We start from the raw sequence: 7,843 nt of genomic DNA, 5'->3' as shown, positions 1-7,843 counted from the left end.
GATTCAATGCTATTCCAATCAAATTACGATCAAATTACTAATGCCATTTTTTCACAGAATTAGAAGAAACTAAATTGAAATTCATATGCAACCAAAAAATAAGCCCAAATAGCCAAGACAATCCTAAGCAAAAGGAATAAACCTGGAGGCATCATATTACCCAACTTCAAACTATACAATAAGTCTACAGTAACCAAAACAGCATGTTACTGGAACAAAAATAGACACATAGACCAATGGAACAGAATACACACCCCTGAAATAAATCTGTACACCTACAACCAACTGATCTTTGACAAAGCCAACAAAAATAAACAATGGGTAAAGAATATCCTATTCAATAAATGGTGCTGGGAAAACTAGCTAGCCATATGCAGAAGAATTAAACTGAACCCCTACCTCTCACCATATACAAAAATTAACCAGGAAGGATTAAAGACTTAAATGTAAGACCTCAAACTATAAAAATCCTAGAAGAGGCTGGGTGCGGTGGCTCATGCCTGTAATCCCAGCACTTTGGGAGGCCGAGGCGGGCGGATCACAAGGTCAGGAGATCGAGACCATCCTGGCTAATATGGTGAAACCCTGTCTCTACTAAAAATACAAAAAATTAGCTGAGCATGGTGGCAGGTGCCTGTAATTCCAGCTACTCAGGAGGCTGAGGCAGGAGAATGGCATGAACCTGGGAGCCAGAGCTTGGAGCGAGCTGAGATCACGCCACTGCACTCCACCCTGGGTGACAGAGCGAGACTCTGTCTCAAAAAAAAAAAATCCTAGAAGAAAACCTAGGAAACACCCTTCTAGACATTGGCCTAGGCAAAGAATTTATGACTAAATCCTCAAAATGCAACAGAAACAGAAATGGACAATTAGAACCTAAAGAGATTCTACACAGCAAAAAAACTACCAACAGAGTAAAGAGACAACCTAGGGCCTGGGAGAAAATATTTGCAAATTATGCATCCGACAAAGAAAATGTTTGCTAACCGTGCATCCGACAAATAACTAATATCCAGGATATATAAGGAATTTAAACAGATAACGAGAAAAAAAAACTCCATTAAAAGGTGATCAAAGCACATTAACAAATACTTTCCAAAAGAAGACATACAAGTGGCCAAAAAACATGAAAAAATGCTCAACATCACTCATCATCAGAAAGATGCAAGTCAAAACTGCAAGGAGATACCATCTCATACCAGTCAGAATGGCTATTATTAAAAAGTCAGAAAATAACAGATGTTAGTAACGTTGCAGAGAAAGGGGAATGTATATACACTGTTGGTGGAAATGCAAATTAGTTCAGCCCCTGTGGAAAAAAAGTTTGGCGATTTCTCAAAGAACTAAATATAGAATTACCATTCAACCCAGCAACCCCATTACAGGGTATATACCCAAACAAAAATAAATTGTTGTACCAAAAAAAACACCTGCACTCATATATTTATTGTAGTACAATAAATAGCATAATAGCAAAGGCATGGAATCAACCCAGGTGCCCACCAGTGGTGAACTGGATAAAGAAAATGTAGTATATATTGAGGTAGGAGGCGGGACTCGACTCCAGAGGTGGGGTTCAGACACTGGACCAAGTTGAAGACTAACTAAAACAGGGCCAGGGTGGAAGCAGCTTTCCATAAGACACACCCACCAGTGTGCCATGTCAGTTCACCTTGCCATGACAACACTTAGGAGTTACTGCCCCTTTCCATGGCAATGACTCAAAAATTACCACTGTTTTCCTAGCAATTTCTGCATAAACTGCTCCTTAATCTGTGTGTAATTAAAAGTAGGTACAAATATGACTGTAAAACTGCCCTGAGCTGCTACTCTCAGCACACTGCCTGTGGGGTAGCCCTGCTCTGCAGGAGAAGTCATGGAGCTGTAACACCACTGGAGCTCAAACACTGCTCAAACATTTCGATAAAGCTGTTTTCTTCTGCCCTATCACTGGCTTACTCTTGACTTCTTTCTTGGGTGAAGCCAAGAACCCTTGTGAGCTAAGCCCCACTTTGGGGGCCTGCCTGTCTTGCATCACATATACAGCCATGAAAAAGAACAAAATCATACCTTTTGCAGCAATATGGATGCAGCTGGAGGCCATTATCCTAAGCTAATTCACGCAGAAACAGAAAAACAAATACCACATGTTCTCATTTATAAGTGAGAGCTAAACATTGGGTATACATGGGCACAAAGAAAGGACCAATAAACACTAGGGATTCCAAAAGGGAGGAGAAAAAGATAGAGACCAGGGTTCAAAAACTACCTATTGAGTAATATGTTCACTAGCTGAGTGACAGGATCTTTAGAAGCCCAAACCTCAGCCAACACAATGTACCATGTGACAAACCTGAACATGAACCCCCTAAATCTAAGATTTAAAAAAAAAACAAGGTGATATGATCTTATAAGTAGAAATGCTCAAGATTGCACACCAAAAAATAAAGAATAAAAACCCAAAAACTATCAGAGCCAACAAACAATTCAACAAAGTTGCAGGGTATAAAATCAGCATCCCTAAAATTAGTTGCATTTCTGTGTAGTAACAATGAAGAGGAAATTAAGAAAATAATTACATTTATAATGACATCAAAAAGAATAAAATATTTAAAAATAAATTTAATGAAGAACATGATAAACCAGTATTCTGAAAACTATAAAACATTGCTGAAAGAAAATAAAGACATAAATGGAAAGACATTCTGTATTCATAGAAATGTCTTTAAGTTTATAAGGATGTTAAGATGGCAATATTACCAAACAGTCCACTGATTCAATGCAATTCCTATGGCATTTTTTGTAGAATAGAAAAACCTACCCTAAAATTCACATAGAATCTTAAGGGAACCAAAATAAACAAAACAATCTTGAAAAAAAATAAAGTTGGAGAGTTCATTCTTTCTAATTTCAAAACTTACTACAAAGCTACAGTAATCAAAACAGTGTGGTGTGGAATAAAGACAGACATATTGACCAATGAAATACAATAGAGAACCCAGAAATAAACTCTTGTATATATGGCCAAATGATTTTCCACAGAGGTGCCAAGAACATTCAGTGGGAAATGGATGGTCTTTTCAACAAATGGTGTTGGGTTTCCAACTGGATATCTTCATGCAAGAATGAAGTTGGACCCTTATTTTACACTGAATACAAAAATTAACTCAAAATAGATCAAACACATAAATCTTGCTAAAACCATAAAACTCTTAGAAGGAAACATAGGGGATATCTTTATGATATTGGATTTGATAATGATTTTTTAAAATATAACACCAAAAGCACAAGCAACAAAATAAAAAATAGACTACATAAAAATTTTAAAGGGCTGGGTACGGTGGCTCACGCCTGTAATCCCAACACTTTGGGAGGCTGAGATGGGTGGATCACTTGAGGTCAGGAATTCGACACCAGCTTTACCAACATGGCAAAACCCCATCTCTACTAAAAATACAAAAAATTAGCTGGGCATGGTGGCAGGTGCCTGTAGTCCCAGCTGCTTGGGAGCCTGAGGAATGAGAATTGCTTTAACCCAGGGAGGCAGAGCTTGCAGTGAGCCAAGATTGTGCCACTGCACTCCAGTCTGGGCCAACAGAGTGAGAGATTCTGTCTCAGAAAAAAAAAAAAAAAAATGTAAACTTTTGTGCATAAAAGGGCACTATCAAGAGAATAAAAAGACAACCCATGTAATGGGAGAAAACATTTGGAAATAATACATCTAACAAGGGATTACTATCCAAAATATATAAGGAGGCTGGGAGTGGTGGCTCATGCCTGTAATCCCAGCACTTTGGAAGGCTGAGGCAGGCAGATCACTTTAGGTAAGGAGTTAGAGACTGGCCTGACCAACATGGCAGAACTCCCATCTCTACTAAAAAAATACAAAAATTAGCCAGATATGGTGTCATGCACCTGTAGTCCCAGCTACTCAGGAAGCTGAGGCAGAAGAATTGCTTGAGCCCGGGAGGTGGAGATTGCAGTGAGCCAAGATCGTGCCATTGCACTTCAGCCTGGGCAACAGAGAGAGACTCTGTCTCAAAACAAAACACCACCACCAACAACAAATATATATATATATTTCTTATAAATATATTATATATATTTATATTTCTTTCTTATTTATATAAGGAATGTATATATTTGTAATAAAGTGATATATATATATGAATCCTGGGCTGGGTGCAGTGATTCACGCCTCTGGGAGGCAAAGGTGGGAGGATCACTTGAGGCCAGGAGTTCAAAATCAGCCTGGTCAAAATAGCAAGACTTCATCTCTGCCAAAAATTTTTTTAAAAATTACCTGGATGTGATGGTGCCCACCTGTAGTCCCAGCTACTGGGGAGGCTGAGACAGGAATATCCCTTGAGCCCAGGAGGTCGAGGCTGCAGTGACCCATGATGGCACCACTGCTCTCCAGCTTGGGTGACAGAGTGAGATCTTATGTCTTAAAAAACAAACAAACAAACAAACAAACAAAAACTCCTACCACTTAACAATAAAAATCAAACAAATTCAAAAATGGGCAAAGGATTGAAAAGATATTTTGTCTGAAGAATGTATATAGATGGCCAATATACTCATCAAAAAATGCACAACATCATTAGTTACCAGGGAATTGCCAACTAAAACCACAATAAAATAGCAATTCATACCCATTAGGATGGCTTTTATGAAAGGAATGGAAAATAGCAAGTGTTGGCCAGGATGTGGGGAAATTGGAACCCTTGTGTGTTGCTCATGGGAATGTAAAATGATGCAACCACTGTGGAAAGCAGTATGGTAGTTCCTCAGAAAGATTAACATAGAGTTACCATATGTCCTAGCAATTCCATTTCTAGATATATTCCCAAAAGAACTGAAAACAGGGACTCAAGCAGATATTTGTACACCAATATTCATAGCACCATCATTCACAATATCTAAAAGGTGGAAGTAACCCAAGTGTCCACCAACAGATGAATGGATAAATAAAATGTAATATGGATATACAGTGGAATATTATTCAGTTGTAAAAAAGGAATGAAATTCTGACACATGCTACAGTACGATAAACCTTGAAAACACAACGTTAAGTGAAATAAGCCAGACACAAAAGGACACATATTGTATGACTGTACTGACATGAAGTGCCTAGAATAGACAAATTCAGAAATTAGAGAGTAGGATACTGGATATCAGGGGCTGGCAGAGGCAAGACCGGGGAGTGACTGCTTAGTGGGTATAGAGTTTCAGTTTGGGCTGGTGAAAGTTCTGGAGATGGAGGGTGGCAATGGTTGTGGAGCATTGTGAACGTGCTCAATGCCACTAAACTACACTTTAAAATGACTAAAATGATACGTTTTATGTGATGCATACTTTGTCACAATTTAAAAATAATCAAAAAAAGAGAAGAAATGAGGGAGGGAGAAAGGGAAGGAGGGAGGTAGGAAGCAGGAAGCTCAATGTCCTGGCTCGTCTGGCAGCCATCTTGACCTAACTGTGCCAGGTGATTAGATTTTTGCCTTTCCCAACACAGGTTCCATGTAAATAGTCCTCTCAGGCTAGGTATATTCACTTTTGAAGCAAACAGAAGTATATTTTGGTACTCAAGGAAGAAGGAGGGAGAACATTTCTGCGATTTTCCATCTTAATTCTACAAGTGAAGGGAAAATACTCATTCTATTTCCAGATAAATCCTAGCATTTCACAAGGGGAAAATCTACTTTCTGAGTGGAATAGTTCTGGGAACAACCTGAGTTGTAAGTGAGTAAGGTAACTTACACTCGAAGCACTCAAAGGAAGGTGTGCGACTTGTATCTGAACAGGACCCGCAGCCACTTGGTGGCAGTATTCAGCAGTTTTTTGTTTGTTTCCAGGAAAGAAGGAAGACTAAGGTCTTTCTGAAGACCTTAGGAAACCTGATGACCTTTGAGTAGAGCAGGAGAATCAGGAGATCCTTGGGTTCTTCTGGGAAGCCCTCGTGAAGGAGATCCTGTGAGTGAATGGCCTTGGCTTTGGGTCCTTCACATTCTCCCCTTGCTGACTGTGTGACCTTGATCAGGTCACCTCCCCTCTCTGATCCTCACTGTCCTCTTACTCCAGGTGCCTACCACCTTTTATGAGCCCCTAGAATAAATTCTTCCAGGTCTGGCAAACAGAAGTGAGCAGAAGGTTGTGAGTATGGTCAGACTTCCATGTGGAAACAGCACCTGCCTCCTGACTCCAGCTGGAATCCCACTGTGGAGTATCATTTCTTCAGTTTAAGAGTTTGTTAGTCCATGAAAGTGTTTTAAACACCTACTAACCCCCAACCTCAATGCTAAGTGTTGGATAGAGACATCCCTAGGTGGGTACAATCTTTAGGCCCTTCAGGATGGCTGAGTTTCAGAGCCTCTCCTGGGAGCAGGAGTTCTTAGCAGTGAGGAGGATCTGAGAGTGACCTTGTGTGGCCCTCCTGCAGGGGAAGCCAAATCAGAGCAGTAAATGCCAGTGTGGACATGAGTCAGAGTGACTATAAGTGAGTGAATGGGCTGGGTGGAAACTGAGGCAAAGTGGAGATCCCTTGCCTCCAAATAAAGCTACCACTCAGCTCAGCCACTTGTTTCCATGAGGTAGCATGGGCCTCGTGTGGTCAGATCTAAATTTTTCTAGAAAACCCATTATGTGAAACATCTGCACCACTTAGGATTGTCTTGGTCTTGCTGCAGTCACAAACAATCCCCACATCTCAGTGGCTTAAAGCAACAGAGATGTTTTCCTGTGTCCCACATAGTCTGCAGGGATCTCTGATCATTCTAATCATTCACTGCAATTTACGTCCCATGTGACTTATGGAGGGGTGGGATTTATAGGGACGTGTCTGATTCAACACTGGCTATAACAGCAGCCCTCATCTCAAATGCATCCTTAGCAAAGAACAAGAGCTCTGAAGCGTTCGGAATGGCCTCCCCCTTGCAGTCAGACACTCCTCCCCGGAGGGACACATCACCTCTGCCTACCCTGTCAGTAGGACAAACAATGCCAAATATCTTCTAGAGTCCTTACTTTCTTTTCTTTTTTTTTTTTTTTTTTTTTCTGAGATGGAGTCCCGCTCTTGTCACCCAGGCTGGAGTGCAGTGGTGTGATCTTGGCTCACTGGAACCTCCACCTCCTAGGTTAAAGTGATTCTCCTGCCTCAGCCTCCCAAGTAGCTGGGATGACAGGTGTGTGCCACCATACCTGGCTAATTTTTGTATTTTTAGTAGAGATGGAGTTTTCCCATTTTAGCCAGGCTGGTCTTGAACTCCTGACCTCAAGTGATCCACCCACTTCGGCCTCCCAAAGTGCTGGGATTATATGCGTGAGCCACCGCGCCCAACCCCTACTTTCAATTCTTGTGGGTATATACCCAGAGTTGGAACTGGGGGTCGTGTGGTAATTTTATGCTTCATTTTTTTTTTTTTAGGAAGAGATATAGTTTTAATAGCTTTTTAGTAATTCATACTCATTATAGAAAAGTGGAAAAAATATAGTCAAGAAAAAAAGAAAACCAAAAGAGACTGTTTTTTCCAGCTTCCCAGAAGAAAACCACTATTAACATGTGTGGAGTTTCCTCCCGAGGTATCCACTCCTTCCCTCCATCTCTCTGGGTCTGGCTTCCAGCCACCCAGCACTCGGCTGGAGCCCAGGCAGTACCTGCCTGGGTGGACCTTGGAAGGACGCCCCCTGGCTGCGGGATGCCACACCTGGGCCTTCCCCAGATGTCACTGTGGTCTCCAGTGCCCCTGCCTGCCCCAGGCATTCCTCACAGGTGCCTGGGCCCAGTTTGCCTGCCTTGCAGCAAGCGGCTCCAGAGTCAACCAGAAAATATATTCGAGCTGTT

The sequence above is a fragment of the Pongo pygmaeus genome, chromosome 13 (genome assembly GCF_028885625.2).
Source record: "Pongo pygmaeus isolate AG05252 chromosome 13, NHGRI_mPonPyg2-v2.0_pri, whole genome shotgun sequence".
NCBI classification, from domain to species: domain Eukaryota; kingdom Metazoa; phylum Chordata; class Mammalia; order Primates; family Hominidae; genus Pongo; species Pongo pygmaeus.
This window is presented reverse-complemented; position numbering follows the sequence as displayed.